At 51.3% G+C, this 15053-nt stretch overlaps 6 non-coding genes and 3 pseudogenes across 6 annotated transcripts; all 9 read left to right on the top strand.

Annotated features, from left to right (window-relative positions):
- Positions 1 to 687: 687 nt before the first annotated feature.
- LOC140468199 (5S ribosomal RNA) lies at positions 688 to 806 on the top strand. Its single transcript, XR_011955614.1, has one exon. It is a non-coding gene; the product is annotated as a 5S ribosomal RNA (ribosomal RNA).
- A 1529-nt stretch (positions 807 to 2335) lies between these two features.
- LOC140472349 (5S ribosomal RNA) lies at positions 2336 to 2444 on the top strand (annotated as a pseudogene).
- A 1517-nt stretch (positions 2445 to 3961) lies between these two features.
- On the top strand, positions 3962 to 4070 carry LOC140471546 (5S ribosomal RNA; annotated as a pseudogene).
- Positions 4071 to 5587: 1517 nt separating this feature from the next.
- Positions 5588 to 5696, top strand: LOC140471541 (5S ribosomal RNA; annotated as a pseudogene).
- A 1517-nt stretch (positions 5697 to 7213) lies between these two features.
- On the top strand, positions 7214 to 7332 carry LOC140468473 (5S ribosomal RNA). The gene has a single exon (XR_011955661.1). It is a non-coding gene; the product is annotated as a 5S ribosomal RNA (ribosomal RNA).
- A 1535-nt stretch (positions 7333 to 8867) lies between these two features.
- LOC140470159 (5S ribosomal RNA) lies at positions 8868 to 8986 on the top strand. The gene has a single exon (XR_011956453.1). It is a non-coding gene; the product is annotated as a 5S ribosomal RNA (ribosomal RNA).
- A 1517-nt stretch (positions 8987 to 10503) lies between these two features.
- Positions 10504 to 10622, top strand: LOC140468988 (5S ribosomal RNA). The gene has a single exon (XR_011955912.1). It is a non-coding gene; the product is annotated as a 5S ribosomal RNA (ribosomal RNA).
- A 1517-nt stretch (positions 10623 to 12139) lies between these two features.
- Positions 12140 to 12258, top strand: LOC140473952 (5S ribosomal RNA). The gene has a single exon (XR_011958736.1). It is a non-coding gene; the product is annotated as a 5S ribosomal RNA (ribosomal RNA).
- Positions 12259 to 13789: 1531 nt separating this feature from the next.
- Positions 13790 to 13908, top strand: LOC140470100 (5S ribosomal RNA). The gene has a single exon (XR_011956368.1). It is a non-coding gene; the product is annotated as a 5S ribosomal RNA (ribosomal RNA).
- Positions 13909 to 15053: the final 1145 nt, after the last annotated feature.

Below are 15053 nucleotides of genomic sequence, written 5' to 3'. Positions count from 1 at the left end.
GCTATTAGCCTTCTTCACTACCTGCTGTACCTGCATGCTTACCTTCATTGAGCGGTGTACAAGAACCCCCAGATCTCTCTGTACTGTCCCTTGACCGAAATTGATTCCATTTAGGTAGTAATCTGCCTTCCTGTTCTTGCCACCAAAGTGGATAAGCATCCATTTATCCACATTAAAGTGCATCTGCCATGCATCTGACCACTCACCTAACTTGTCCAGGTCACCCGGTAATCTCCTAACATCCTCATCACATTTCACCCTGCCACCCAGCTCAGTATCATCAGCAAATTTGCTAATGTTATTGCTAATAGCATCTTCTATATCATGAACATATATTGTAAAAAGCTGCGGTCCCAGTACTGATCCCTGCGGTACCCCACTGGTCACTGCCTGCCATTCCGAAATGGAGGCGTGGAGGAGTGTGGAAGGATGAGAGAATGCAGGCTGCAGCCCTATGAAGCAGGGGGAGGTTTTGCAGTTGGCCTGTGTGGGGATGTGGGAGACGACAGGAGCCTGGTGGGCAAGGGCTAGCTGGAGGGAGGGAGGGAGGGAGGGAAGCACGCACGGAGGAGAAAGAGCAAAGAGAAAAGAGAGAAAAAAAAAACAAAGGGGATCAAGAGAAAGAGCAGCAAAGAAAATGTGGCTGGCCAGCACGCCTTGAAGTGGGGAGAAAAGGCAAGGGCCAGCGCCTACGGCCATACTAGTCTGAAAACGCCCGATCTCGTCTGATCTTGGAAGCTAAGCAGACTCAGGCCTGGTTAGTACTTGGATGGGAGACCGCCTGGGAATACCAGGTGCAGTAGGCTTTTTCCGCCAGCAGGGGCTGCTCAAGTCACCCCTCTGCACTCGTGTTGGGCCACGCACGCAATGCAGCGACAGGTTATTTTTGCTGCCGCTGTGCCTGGCATCAGTCTCCTGCAGGCAGGAGACAGGGAGGGGAGGAGAGCGGAGCGCTGCCAAAATCAGCAAGAAAGACGGAAAGAAAGGGATTGGGGCTGCACGCTGTCTGCGGCTGGCAGTCAGGAAAGGAGGACAATAGACAATAGGTGCAGGAGTTGGCCATTCTGCCCTTGGAGCCTGCACCACCATTCAATATGATCATGGCTGATCATCCTTAATCAGTATCCTGTTCCTGCCTTATCTCCATAAGCCTTGATTCCACTATCCTTGAGAGCTCTGTCCAACTCTTTCTTCAATGAATCCAGAGACTGGGCCTCCACTGCCCTCTGGGGCAGAGCATTCCACACAGCCACCACTCTCTGGGTGAAGACGTTTCTCCTCATCTCTGTCCTAAACGGTCTACCCCGTATTTTTAAGCTGTGTCCCCTGTTTCGGCACTCACGTTTCCTGCCGCCAGAGTGTCCAATCCTTTGATAATCTTATATGTCTCAACCAGATCCCCTCTCAGTCTTCTAAACTCAAGGGTACACAAGCCCAGTCGCTCCAGTCTTTCAGTGTAAGGTAATCCCGCCATTCCAGGAATTGACCTCGTCAACCTACGCTGCACTCCCTCAATAGCCAGAATGTCTCTCCTCAAATTTGGAGACCAGAACTGCACACAGTACTCCAGGTGTGGTCTCACCAGGGCCCTGTACACCTGCAGAAGAACCTCTTTGCTTCTGTACTCAATCCCTCTTGTTATGAAGGCCAGCATGCTATTAGCCTTCTTCACTACCTGCTGTACCTGCATGCTTACCTTCATTGAGCGGTGTACAAGAACCCCCAGATCTCTCTGTACTGTCCCTTGACCGAAATTGATTCCATTTAGGTAGTAATCTGCCTTCCTGTTCTTGCCACCAAAGTGGATAAGCATCCATTTATCCACATTAAAGTGCATCTGCCATGCATCTGACCACTCACCTAACTTGTCCAGGTCACCCGGTAATCTCCTAACATCCTCATCACATTTCACCCTGCCACCCAGCTCAGTATCATCAGCAAATTTGCTAATGTTATTGCTAATAGCATCTTCTATATCATGAACATATATTGTAAAAAGCTGCGGTCCCAGTACTGATCCCTGCGGTACCCCACTGGTCACTGCCTGCCATTCCGAAATGGAGGCGTGGAGGAGTGTGGAAGGATGAGAGAATGCAGGCTGCAGCCCTATGAAGCAGGGGGAGGTTTTGCAGTTGGCCTGTGTGGGGATGTGGGAGACGACAGGAGCCTGGTGGGCAAGGGCTAGCTGGAGGGAGGGAGGGAGGGAAGCACGCACGGAGGAGAAAGAGCAAAGAGAAAAGAGAGAAAAAAAACAAAGGGGATCAAGAGAAAGAGCAGCAAAGAAAATGTGGCTGGCCAGCACGCCTTGAAGTGGGGAGAAAAGGCAAGGGCCAGCGCCTACGGCCATACTAGTCTGAAAATGTCTGATCTCGGAAACTAAGCAGACTCAGGCCTGGTTAGTACTTGGATGGGAGACCGCCTGGGAATACCAGGTGCAGTAGGCTTTTTCCGCCAGCAGGGGCTGCTCAAGTCACCCCTCTGCACTCGTGTTGGGCCACGCACGCAATGCAGCGACAGGTTATTTTTGCTGCCGCTGTGCCTGGCATCAGGAGACAGGGAGGGGAGGAGAGCGGAGCGCTGCCAAAATCAGCAAGAAAGACGGAAAGAAAGGGATTGGGGCTGCACGCTGTCTGCGGCTGGCAGTCAGGAAAGGAGGACAATAGACAATAGGTGCAGGAGTTGGCCATTCTGCCCTTGGAGCCTGCACCACCATTCAATATGATCATGGCTGATCATCCTTAATCAGTATCCTGTTCCTGCCTTATCTCCATAAGCCTTGATTCCACTATCCTTGAGAGCTCTGTCCAACTCTTTCTTCAATGAATCCAGAGACTGGGCCTCCACTGCCCTCTGGGGCAGAGCATTCCACACAGCCACCACTCTCTGGGTGAAGACGTTTCTCCTCATCTCTGTCCTAAACGGTCTACCCCGTATTTTTAAGCTGTGTCCCCTGTTTCGGCACTCACGTTTCCTGCCGCCAGAGTGTCCAATCCTTTGATAATCTTATATGTCTCAACCAGATCCCCTCTCAGTCTTCTAAACTCAAGGGTACACAAGCCCAGTCGCTCCAGTCTTTCAGTGTAAGGTAATCCCGCCATTCCAGGAATTGACCTCGTCAACCTACGCTGCACTCCCTCAATAGCCAGAATGTCTCTCCTCAAATTTGGAGACCAGAACTGCACACAGTACTCCAGGTGTGGTCTCACCAGGGCCCTGTACACCTGCAGAAGAACCTCTTTGCTTCTGTACTCAATCCCTCTTGTTATGAAGGCCAGCATGCTATTAGCCTTCTTCACTACCTGCTGTACCTGCATGCTTACCTTCATTGAGCGGTGTACAAGAACCCCCAGATCTCTCTGTACTGTCCCTTGACCGAAATTGATTCCATTTAGGTAGTAATCTGCCTTCCTGTTCTTGCCACCAAAGTGGATAAGCATCCATTTATCCACATTAAAGTGCATCTGCCATGCATCTGACCACTCACCTAACTTGTCCAGGTCACCCGGTAATCTCCTAACATCCTCATCACATTTCACCCTGCCACCCAGCTCAGTATCATCAGCAAATTTGCTAATGTTATTGCTAATAGCATCTTCTATATCATGAACATATATTGTAAAAAGCTGCGGTCCCAGTACTGATCCCTGCGGTACCCCACTGGTCACTGCCTGCGATTCCGAAATGGAGGCGTGGAGGAGTGTGGAAGGATGAGAGAATGCAGGCTGCAGCCCTATGAAGCAGGGGGAGGTTTTGCAGTTGGCCTGTGTGGGGATGTGGGAGACGACAGGAGCCTGGTGGGCAAGGGCTAGCTGGAGGGAGGGAGGGAGGGAAGCACGCACGGAGGAGAAAGAGCAAAGAGAAAAGAGAGAAAAAAAAAACAAAGGGGATCAAGAGAAAGAGCAGCAAAGAAAATGTGGCTGGCCAGCACGCCTTGAAGTGGGGAGAAAAGGCAAGGGCCAGCGCCTACGGCCATACTAGTCTGAAAACGCCCGATCTCGGAAGCTAAGCAGACTCAGGCCTGGTTAGTACTTGGATGGGAGACCGCCTGGGAATACCAGGTGCAGTAGGCTTTTTCCGCCAGCAGGGGCTGCTCAAGTCACCCCTCTGCACTCGTGTTGGGCCACGCACGCAATGCAGCGACAGGTTATTTTTGCTGCCGCTGTGCCTGGCATCAGGAGACAGGGAGGGGAGGAGAGCGGAGCGCTGCCAAAATCAGCAAGAAAGACGGAAAGAAAGGGATTGGGGCTGCACGCTGTCTGCGGCTGGCAGTCAGGAAAGGAGGACAATAGACAATAGGTGCAGGAGTTGGCCATTCTGCCCTTGGAGCCTGCACCACCATTCAATATGATCATGGCTGATCATCCTTAATCAGTATCCTGTTCCTGCCTTATCTCCATAAGCCTTGATTCCACTATCCTTGAGAGCTCTGTCCAACTCTTTCTTCAATGAATCCAGAGACTGGGCCTCCACTGCCCTCTGGGGCAGAGCATTCCACACAGCCACCACTCTCTGGGTGAAGACGTTTCTCCTCATCTCTGTCCTAAACGGTCTACCCCGTATTTTTAAGCTGTGTCCCCTGTTTCGGCACTCACGTTTCCTGCCGCCAGAGTGTCCAATCCTTTGATAATCTTATATGTCTCAACCAGATCCCCTCTCAGTCTTCTAAACTCAAGGGTACACAAGCCCAGTCGCTCCAGTCTTTCAGTGTAAGGTAATCCCGCCATTCCAGGAATTGACCTCGTCAACCTACGCTGCACTCCCTCAATAGCCAGAATGTCTCTCCTCAAATTTGGAGACCAGAACTGCACACAGTACTCCAGGTGTGGTCTCACCAGGGCCCTGTACACCTGCAGAAGAACCTCTTTGCTTCTGTACTCAATCCCTCTTGTTATGAAGGCCAGCATGCTATTAGCCTTCTTCACTACCTGCTGTACCTGCATGCTTACCTTCATTGAGCGGTGTACAAGAACCCCCAGATCTCTCTGTACTGTCCCTTGACCGAAATTGATTCCATTTAGGTAGTAATCTGCCTTCCTGTTCTTGCCACCAAAGTGGATAAGCATCCATTTATCCACATTAAAGTGCATCTGCCATGCATCTGACCACTCACCTAACTTGTCCAGGTCACCCGGTAATCTCCTAACATCCTCATCACATTTCACCCTGCCACCCAGCTCAGTATCATCAGCAAATTTGCTAATGTTATTGCTAATAGCATCTTCTATATCATGAACATATATTGTAAAAAGCTGCGGTCCCAGTACTGATCCCTGCGGTACCCCACTGGTCACTGCCTGCCATTCCGAAATGGAGGCGTGGAGGAGTGTGGAAGGATGAGAGAATGCAGGCTGCAGCCCTATGAAGCAGGGGGAGGTTTTGCAGTTGGCCTGTGTGGGGATGTGGGAGACGACAGGAGCCTGGTGGGCAAGGGCTAGCTGGAGGGAGGGAGGGAGGGAAGCACGCACGGAGGAGAAAGAGCAAAGAGAAAAGAGAGAAAAAAAAAACAAAGGGGATCAAGAGAAAGAGCAGCAAAGAAAATGTGGCTGGCCAGCACGCCTTGAAGTGGGGAGAAAAGGCAAGGGCCAGCGCCTACGGCCATACTAGTCTGAAAACGCCCGATCTCGGAAGCTAAGCAGACTCAGGCCTGGTTAGTACTTGGATGGGAGACCGCCTGGGAATACCAGGTGCAGTAGGCTTTTTCCGCCAGCAGGGGCTGCTCAAGTCACCCCTCTGCACTCGTGTTGGGCCACGCACGCAATGCAGCGACAGGTTATTTTTGCTGCCGCTGTGCCTGGCATCAGGAGACAGGGAGGGGAGGAGAGCGGAGCGCTGCCAAAATCAGCAAGAAAGACGGAAAGAAAGGGATTGGGGCTGCACGCTGTCTGCGGCTGGCAGTCAGGAAAGGAGGACAATAGACAATAGGTGCAGGAGTTGGCCATTCTGCCCTTGGAGCCTGCACCACCATTCAATATGATCATGGCTGATCATCCTTAATCAGTATCCTGTTCCTGCCTTATCTCCATAAGCCTTGATTCCACTATCCTTGAGAGCTCTGTCCAACTCTTTCTTCAATGAATCCAGAGACTGGGCCTCCACTGCCCTCTGGGGCAGAGCATTCCACACAGCCACCACTCTCTGGGTGAAGACGTTTCTCCTCATCTCTGTCCTAAACGGTCTACCCCGTATTTTTAAGCTGTGTCCCCTGTTTCGGCACTCACGTTTCCTGCCGCCAGAGTGTCCAATCCTTTGATAATCTTATATGTCTCAACCAGATCCCCTCTCAGTCTTCTAAACTCAAGGGTACACAAGCCCAGTCGCTCCAGTCTTTCAGTGTAAGGTAATCCCGCCATTCCAGGAATTGACCTCGTCAACCTACGCTGCACTCCCTCAATAGCCAGAATGTCTCTCCTCAAATTTGGAGACCAGAACTGCACACAGTACTCCAGGTGTGGTCTCACCAGGGCCCTGTACACCTGCAGAAGAACCTCTTTGCTTCTGTACTCAATCCCTCTTGTTATGAAGGCCAGCATGCTATTAGCCTTCTTCACTACCTGCTGTACCTGCATGCTTACCTTCATTGAGCGGTGTACAAGAACCCCCAGATCTCTCTGTACTGTCCCTTGACCGAAATTGATTCCATTTAGGTAGTAATCTGCCTTCCTGTTCTTGCCACCAAAGTGGATAAGCATCCATTTATCCACATTAAAGTGCATCTGCCATGCATCTGACCACTCACCTAACTTGTCCAGGTCACCCGGTAATCTCCTAACATCCTCATCACATTTCACCCTGCCACCCAGCTCAGTATCATCAGCAAATTTGCTAATGTTATTGCTAATAGCATCTTCTATATCATGAACATATATTGTAAAAAGCTGCGGTCCCAGTACTGATCCCTGCGGTACCCCACTGGTCACTGCCTGCCATTCCGAAATGGAGGCGTGGAGGAGTGTGGAAGGATGAGAGAATGCAGGCTGCAGCCCTATGAAGCAGGGGGAGGTTTTGCAGTTGGCCTGTGTGGGGATGTGGGAGACGACAGGAGCCTGGTGGGCAAGGGCTAGCTGGAGGGAGGGAGGGAGGGAAGCACGCACGGAGGAGAAAGAGCAAAGAGAAAAGAGAGAAAAAAAAAACAAAGGGGATCAAGAGAAAGAGCAGCAAAGAAAATGTGGCTGGCCAGCACGCCTTGAAGTGGGGAGAAAAGGCAAGGGCCAGCGCCTACGGCCATACTAGTCTGAAAACACCCGATCTCGTCTGATCTCAGAAGCTAAGCAGACTCAGGCCTGGTTAGTACTTGGATGGGAGACCGCCTGGGAATACCGGGTGCAGTAGGCTTTTTCCGCCAGCAGGGGCTGCTCAAGTCACCCCTCTGCACTCGTGTTGGGCCACGCACGCAATGCAGCGACAGGTTATTTTTGCTGCCGCTGTGCCTGGCATCAGTCTCCTGCAGGCAGGAGACAGGGAGGGGATGAGAGCGGAGCGCTGCCAAAATCAGCAAGAAAGACGGAAAGAAAGGGATTGGGGCTGCACGCTGTCTGCGGCTGGCAGTCAGGAAAGGAGGACAATAGACAATAGGTGCAGGAGTTGGCCATTCTGCCCTTGGAGCCTGCACCACCATTCAATATGATCATGGCTGATCATCCTTAATCAGTATCCTGTTCCTGCCTTATCTCCATAAGCCTTGATTCCACTATCCTTGAGAGCTCTGTCCAACTCTTTCTTCAATGAATCCAGAGACTGGGCCTCCACTGCCCTCTGGGGCAGAGCATTCCACACAGCCACCACTCTCTGGGTGAAGACGTTTCTCCTCATCTCTGTCCTAAACGGTCTACCCCGTATTTTTAAGCTGTGTCCCCTGTTTCGGCACTCACGTTTCCTGCCGCCAGAGTGTCCAATCCTTTGATAATCTTATATGTCTCAACCAGATCCCCTCTCAGTCTTCTAAACTCAAGGGTACACAAGCCCAGTCGCTCCAGTCTTTCAGTGTAAGGTAATCCCGCCATTCCAGGAATTGACCTCGTCAACCTACGCTGCACTCCCTCAATAGCCAGAATGTCTCTCCTCAAATTTGGAGACCAGAACTGCACACAGTACTCCAGGTGTGGTCTCACCAGGGCCCTGTACACCTGCAGAAGAACCTCTTTGCTTCTGTACTCAATCCCTCTTGTTATGAAGGCCAGCATGCTATTAGCCTTCTTCACTACCTGCTGTACCTGCATGCTTACCTTCATTGAGCGGTGTACAAGAACCCCCAGATCTCTCTGTACTGTCCCTTGACCGAAATTGATTCCATTTAGGTAGTAATCTGCCTTCCTGTTCTTGCCACCAAAGTGGATAAGCATCCATTTATCCACATTAAAGTGCATCTGCCATGCATCTGACCACTCACCTAACTTGTCCAGGTCACCCGGTAATCTCCTAACATCCTCATCACATTTCACCCTGCCACCCAGCTCAGTATCATCAGCAAATTTGCTAATGTTATTGCTAATAGCATCTTCTATATCATGAACATATATTGTAAAAAGCTGCGGTCCCAGTACTGATCCCTGCGGTACCCCACTGGTCACTGCCTGCCATTCCGAAATGGAGGCGTGGAGGAGTGTGGAAGGATGAGAGAATGCAGGCTGCAGCCCTATGAAGCAGGGGGAGGTTTTGCAGTTGGCCTGTGTGGGGATGTGGGAGACGACAGGAGCCTGGTGGGCAAGGGCTAGCTGGAGGGAGGGAGGGAGGGAGGGAAGCACGCACGGAGGAGAAAGAGCAAAGAGAAAAGAGAGAAAAAAAAAACAAAGGGGATCAAGAGAAAGAGCAGCAAAGAAAATGTGGCTGGCCAGCACGCCTTGAAGTGGGGAGAAAAGGCAAGGGCCAGCGCCTACGGCCATACTAGTCTGAAAACGCCCGATCTCGTCTGATCTCGGAAGCTAAGCAGACTCAGGCCTGGTTAGTACTTGGATGGGAGACCGCCTGGGAATACCAGGTGCAGTAGGCTTTTTCCGCCAGCAGGGGCTGCTCAAGTCACCCCTCTGCACTCGTGTTGGGCCACGCACGCAATGCAGCGACAGGTTATTTTTGCTGCCGCTGTGCCTGGCATCAGGAGACAGGGAGGGGAGGAGAGCGGAGCGCTGCCAAAATCAGCAAGAAAGACGGAAAGAAAGGGATTGGGGCTGCACGCTGTCTGCGGCTGGCAGTCAGGAAAGGAGGACAATAGACAATAGGTGCAGGAGTTGGCCATTCTGCCCTTGGAGCCTGCACCACCATTCAATATGATCATGGCTGATCATCCTTAATCAGTATCCTGTTCCTGCCTTATCTCCATAAGCCTTGATTCCACTATCCTTGAGAGCTCTGTCCAACTCTTTCTTCAATGAATCCAGAGACTGGGCCTCCACTGCCCTCTGGGGCAGAGCATTCCACACAGCCACCACTCTCTGGGTGAAGACGTTTCTCCTCATCTCTGTCCTAAACGGTCTACCCCGTATTTTTAAGCTGTGTCCTCTGTTTCGGCACTCACGTTTCCTGCCGCCAGAGTGTCCAATCCTTTGATAATCTTATATGTCTCAACCAGATCCCCTCTCAGTCTTCTAAACTCAAGGGTACACAAGCCCAGTCGCTCCAGTCTTTCAGTGTAAGGTAATCCCGCCATTCCAGGAATTGACCTCGTCAACCTACGCTGCACTCCCTCAATAGCCAGAATGTCTCTCCTCAAATTTGGAGACCAGAACTGCACACAGTACTCCAGGTGTGGTCTCACCAGGGCCCTGTACACCTGCAGAAGAACCTCTTTGCTTCTGTACTCAATCCCTCTTGTTATGAAGGCCAGCATGCTATTAGCCTTCTTCACTACCTGCTGTACCTGCATGCTTACCTTCATTGAGCGGTGTACAAGAACCCCCAGATCTCTCTGTACTGTCCCTTGACCGAAATTGATTCCATTTAGGTAGTAATCTGCCTTCCTGTTCTTGCCACCAAAGTGGATAAGCATCCATTTATCCACATTAAAGTGCATCTGCCATGCATCTGACCACTCACCTAACTTGTCCAGGTCACCCGGTAATCTCCTAACATCCTCATCACATTTCACCCTGCCACCCAGCTCAGTATCATCAGCAAATTTGCTAATGTTATTGCTAATAGCATCTTCTATATCATGAACATATATTGTAAAAAGCTGCGGTCCCAGTACTGATCCCTGCGGTACCCCACTGGTCACTGCCTGCCATTCCGAAATGGAGGCGTGGAGGAGTGTGGAAGGATGAGAGAATGCAGGCTGCAGCCCGATGAAGCAGGGGGAGGTTTTGCAGTTGGCCTGTGTGGGGATGTGGGAGACGACAGGAGCCTGGTGGGCAAGGGCTAGCTGGAGGGAGGGAGGGAGGGAAGCACGCACGGAGGAGAAAGAGCAAAGAGAAAAGAGAGAAAAAAAAAACAAAGGGGATCAAGAGAAAGAGCAGCAAAGAAAATGTGGCTGGCCAGCACGCCTTGAAGTGGGGAGAAAAGGCAAGGGCCAGCGCCTACGGCCATACTAGTCTGAAAACGCCCGATCTCGTCTGATCTCGGAAACTAAGCAGACTCAGGCCTGGTTAGTACTTGGATGGGAGACCGCCTGGGAATACCAGGTGCAGTAGGCTTTTTCCGCCAGCAGGGGCTGCTCAAGTCACCCCTCTGCACTCGTGTTGGGCCACGCACGCAATGCAGCGACAGGTTATTTTTGCTGCCGCTGTGCCTGGCATCAGGAGACAGGGAGGGGAGGAGAGCGGAGCGCTGCCAAAATCAGCAAGAAAGACGGAAAGAAAGGGATTGGGGCTGCACGCTGTCTGCGGCTGGCAGTCAGGAAAGGAGGACAATAGACAATAGGTGCAGGAGTTGGCCATTCTGCCCTTGGAGCCTGCACCACCATTCAATATGATCATGGCTGATCATCCTTAATCAGTATCCTGTTCCTGCCTTATCTCCATAAGCCTTGATTCCACTATCCTTGAGAGCTCTGTCCAACTCTTTCTTCAATGAATCCAGAGACTGGGCCTCCACTGCCCTCTGGGGCAGAGCATTCCACACAGCCACCACTCTCTGGGTGAAGACGTTTCTCCTCATCTCTGTCCTAAACGGTCTACCCCGTATTTTTAAGCTGTGTCCCCTGTTTCGGCACTCACGTTTCCTGCCGCCAGAGTGTCCAATCCTTTGATAATCTTATATGTCTCAACCAGATCCCCTCTCAGTCTTCTAAACTCAAGGGTACACAAGCCCAGTCGCTCCAGTCTTTCAGTGTAAGGTAATCCCGCCATTCCAGGAATTGACCTCGTCAACCTACGCTGCACTCCCTCAATAGCCAGAATGTCTCTCCTCAAATTTGGAGACCAGAACTGCACACAGTACTCCAGGTGTGGTCTCACCAGGGCCCTGTACACCTGCAGAAGAACCTCTTTGCTTCTGTACTCAATCCCTCTTGTTATGAAGGCCAGCATGCTATTAGCCTTCTTCACTACCTGCTGTACCTGCATGCTTACCTTCACTGAGCGGTGTACAAGAACCCCCAGATCTCTCTGTACTGTCCCTTGACCGAAATTGATTCCATTTAGGTAGTAATCTGCCTTCCTGTTCTTGCCACCAAAGTGGATAAGCATCCATTTATCCACATTAAAGTGCATCTGCCATGCATCTGACCACTCACCTAACTTGTCCAGGTCACCCGGTAATCTCCTAACATCCTCATCACATTTCACCCTGCCACCCAGCTCAGTATCATCAGCAAATTTGCTAATGTTATTGCTAATAGCATCTTCTATATCATGAACATATATTGTAAAAAGCTGCGGTCCCAGTACTGATCCCTGCGGTACCCCACTGGTCACTGCCTGCCATTCCGAAATGGAGGCGTGGAGGAGTGTGGAAGGATGAGAGAATGCAGGCTGCAGCCCTATGAAGCAGGGGGAGGTTTTGCAGTTGGCCTGTGTGGGGATGTGGGAGACGACAGGAGCCTGGTGGGCAAGGGCTAGCTGGAGGGAGGGAGGGAGGGAAGCACGCACGGAGGAGAAAGAGCAAAGAGAAAAGAGAGAAAAAAAAAACAAAGGGGATCAAGAGAAAGAGCAGCAAAGAAAATGTGGCTGGCCAGCACGCCTTGAAGTGGGGAGAAAAGGCAAGGGCCAGCGCCTACGGCCATACTAGTCTGAAAACACCCGATCTCGTCTGATCTCGGAAGCTAAGCAGACTCAGGCCTGGTTAGTACTTGGATGGGAGACCGCCTGGGAATACCAGGTGCAGTAGGCTTTTTCCGCCAGCAGGGGCTGCTCAAGTCACCCCTCTGCACTCGTGTTGGGCCACGCACGCAATGCAGCGACAGGTTATTTTTGCTGCCGCTGTGCCTGGCATCAGTCTCCTGCAGGCAGGAGACAGGGAGGGGAGGAGAGCGGAGCGCTGCCAAAATCAGCAAGAAAGACGGAAAGAAAGGGATTGGGGCTGCACGCTGTCTGCGGCTGGCAGTCAGGAAAGGAGGACAATAGACAATAGGTGCAGGAGTTGGCCATTCTGCCCTTGGAACCTGCACCACCATTCAATATGATCATGGCTGATCATCCTTAATCAGTATCCTGTTCCTGCCTTATCTCCATAAGCCTTGATTCCACTATCCTTGAGAGCTCTGTCCAACTCTTTCTTCAATGAATCCAGAGACTGGGCCTCCACTGCCCTCTGGGGCAGAGCATTCCACACAGCCACCACTCTCTGGGTGAAGACGTTTCTCCTCATCTCTGTCCTAAACGGTCTACCCCGTATTTTTAAGCTGTGTCCCCTGTTTCGGCACTCACGTTTCCTGCCGCCAGAGTGTCCAATCCTTTGATAATCTTATATGTCTCAACCAGATCCCCTCTCAGTCTTCTAAACTCAAGGGTACACAAGCCCAGTCGCTCCAGTCTTTCAGTGTAAGGTAATCCCGCCATTCCAGGAATTGACCTCGTCAACCTACGTTGCACTCCCTCAATAGCCAGAATGTCTCTCCTCAAATTTGGAGACCAGAACTGCACACAGTACTCCAGGTGTGGTCTCACCAGGGCCCTGTACACCTGCAGAAGAACCTCTTTGCTTCTGTACTCAATCCCTCTTGTTATGAAGGCCAGCATGCTATTAGCCTTCTTCACTACCTGCTGTACCTGCATGCTTACCTTCATTGAGCGGTGTACAAGAACCCCCAGATCTCTCTGTACTGTCCCTTGACCGAAATTGATTCCATTTAGGTAGTAATCTGCCTTCCTGTTCTTGCCACCAAAGTGGATAAGCATCCATTTATCCACATTAAAGTGCATCTGCCATGCATCTGACCACTCACCTAACTTGTCCAGGTCACCCGGTAATCTCCTAACATCCTCATCACATTTCACCCTGCCACCCAGCTCAGTATCATCAGCAAATTTGCTAATGTTATTGCTAATAGCATCTTCTATATCATGAACATATATTGTAAAAAGCTGCGGTCCCAGTACTGATCCCTGCGGTACCCCACTGGTCACTGCCTGCCATTCCGAAATGGAGGCGTGGAGGAGTGTGGAAGGATGAGAGAATGCAGGCTGCAGCCCTATGAAGCAGGGGGAGGTTTTGCAGTTGGCCTGTGTGGGGATGTGGGAGACGACAGGAGCCTGGTGGGCAAGGGCTAGCTGGAGGGAGGGAGGGAGGGAAGCACGCACGGAGGAGAAAGAGCAAAGAGAAAAGAGAGAAAAAAAAAACAAAGGGGATCAAGAGAAAGAGCAGCAAAGAAAATGTGGCTGGCCAGCACGCCTTGAAGTGGGGAGAAAAGGCAAGGGCCAGCGCCTACGGCCATACTAGTCTGAAAACGCCCGATCTCGTCTGATCTCGGAAGCTAAGCAGACTCAGGCCTGGTTAGTACTTGGATGGGAGACCGCCTGGGAATACCAGGTGCAGTAGGCTTTTTCCGCCAGCAGGGGCTGCTCAAGTCACCCCTCTGCACTCGTGTTGGGCCACGCACGCAATGCAGCGACAGGTTATTTTTGCTGCCGCTGTGCCTGGCATCAGTCTCCTGCAGGCAGGAGACAGGGAGGGGAGGAGAGCGGAGCGCTGCCAAAATCAGCAAGAAAGAGGGAAAGAAAGGGATTGGGGCTGCACGCTGTCTGCGGCTGGCAGTCAGGAAAGGAGGACAATAGACAATAGGTGCAGGAGTTGGCCATTCTGCCCTTGGAGCCTGCACCACCATTCAATATGATCATGGCTGATCATCCTTAATCAGTATCCTGTTCCTGCCTTATCTCCATAAGCCTTGATTCCACTATCCTTGAGAGCTCTGTCCAACTCTTTCTTCAATGAATCCAGAGACTGGGCCTCCACTGCCCTCTGGGGCAGAGCATTCCACACAGCCACCACTCTCTGGGTGAAGACGTTTCTCCTCATCTCTGTCCTAAACGGTCTACCCCGTATTTTTAAGCTGTGTCCTCTGTTTCGGCACTCACGTTTCCTGCCGCCAGAGTGTCCAATCCTTTGATAATCTTATATGTCTCAACCAGATCCCCTCTCAGTCTTCTAAACTCAAGGGTACACAAGCCCAGTCGCTCCAGTCTTTCAGTGTAAGGTAATCCCGCCATTCCAGGAATTGACCTCGTCAACCTACGCTGCACTCCCTCAATAGCCAGAATGTCTCTCCTCAAATTTGGAGACCAGAACTGCACACAGTACTCCAGGTGTGGTCTCACCAGGGCCCTGTACACCTGCAGAAGAACCTCTTTGCTTCTGTACTCAATCCCTCTTGTTATGAAGGCCAGCATGCTATTAGCCTTCTTCACTACCTGCTGTACCTGCATGCTTACCTTCATTGAGCGGTGTACAAGAACCCCCAGATCTCTCTGTACTGTCCCTTGACCGAAATTGATTCCATTTAGGTAGTAATCTGCCTTCCTGTTCTTGCCACCAAAGTGGATAAGCATCCATTTATCCACATTAAAGTGCATCTGCCATGCATCTGACCACTCACCTAACTTGTCCAGGTCACCCGGTAATCTCCTAACATCCTCATCACATTTCACCCTGCCACCCAGCTCAGTATCATCAGCAAATTTGCTAAT

Source organism: Chiloscyllium punctatum, chromosome 3 (assembly GCF_047496795.1).
Source record: "Chiloscyllium punctatum isolate Juve2018m chromosome 3, sChiPun1.3, whole genome shotgun sequence".
In the NCBI taxonomy this organism is placed as follows: Eukaryota; Metazoa; Chordata; class Chondrichthyes; order Orectolobiformes; family Hemiscylliidae; genus Chiloscyllium; species Chiloscyllium punctatum.
The sequence above is the reverse complement of the archived record's forward strand: the minus strand, read 5'-3'. Positions and strand labels throughout refer to the sequence as shown.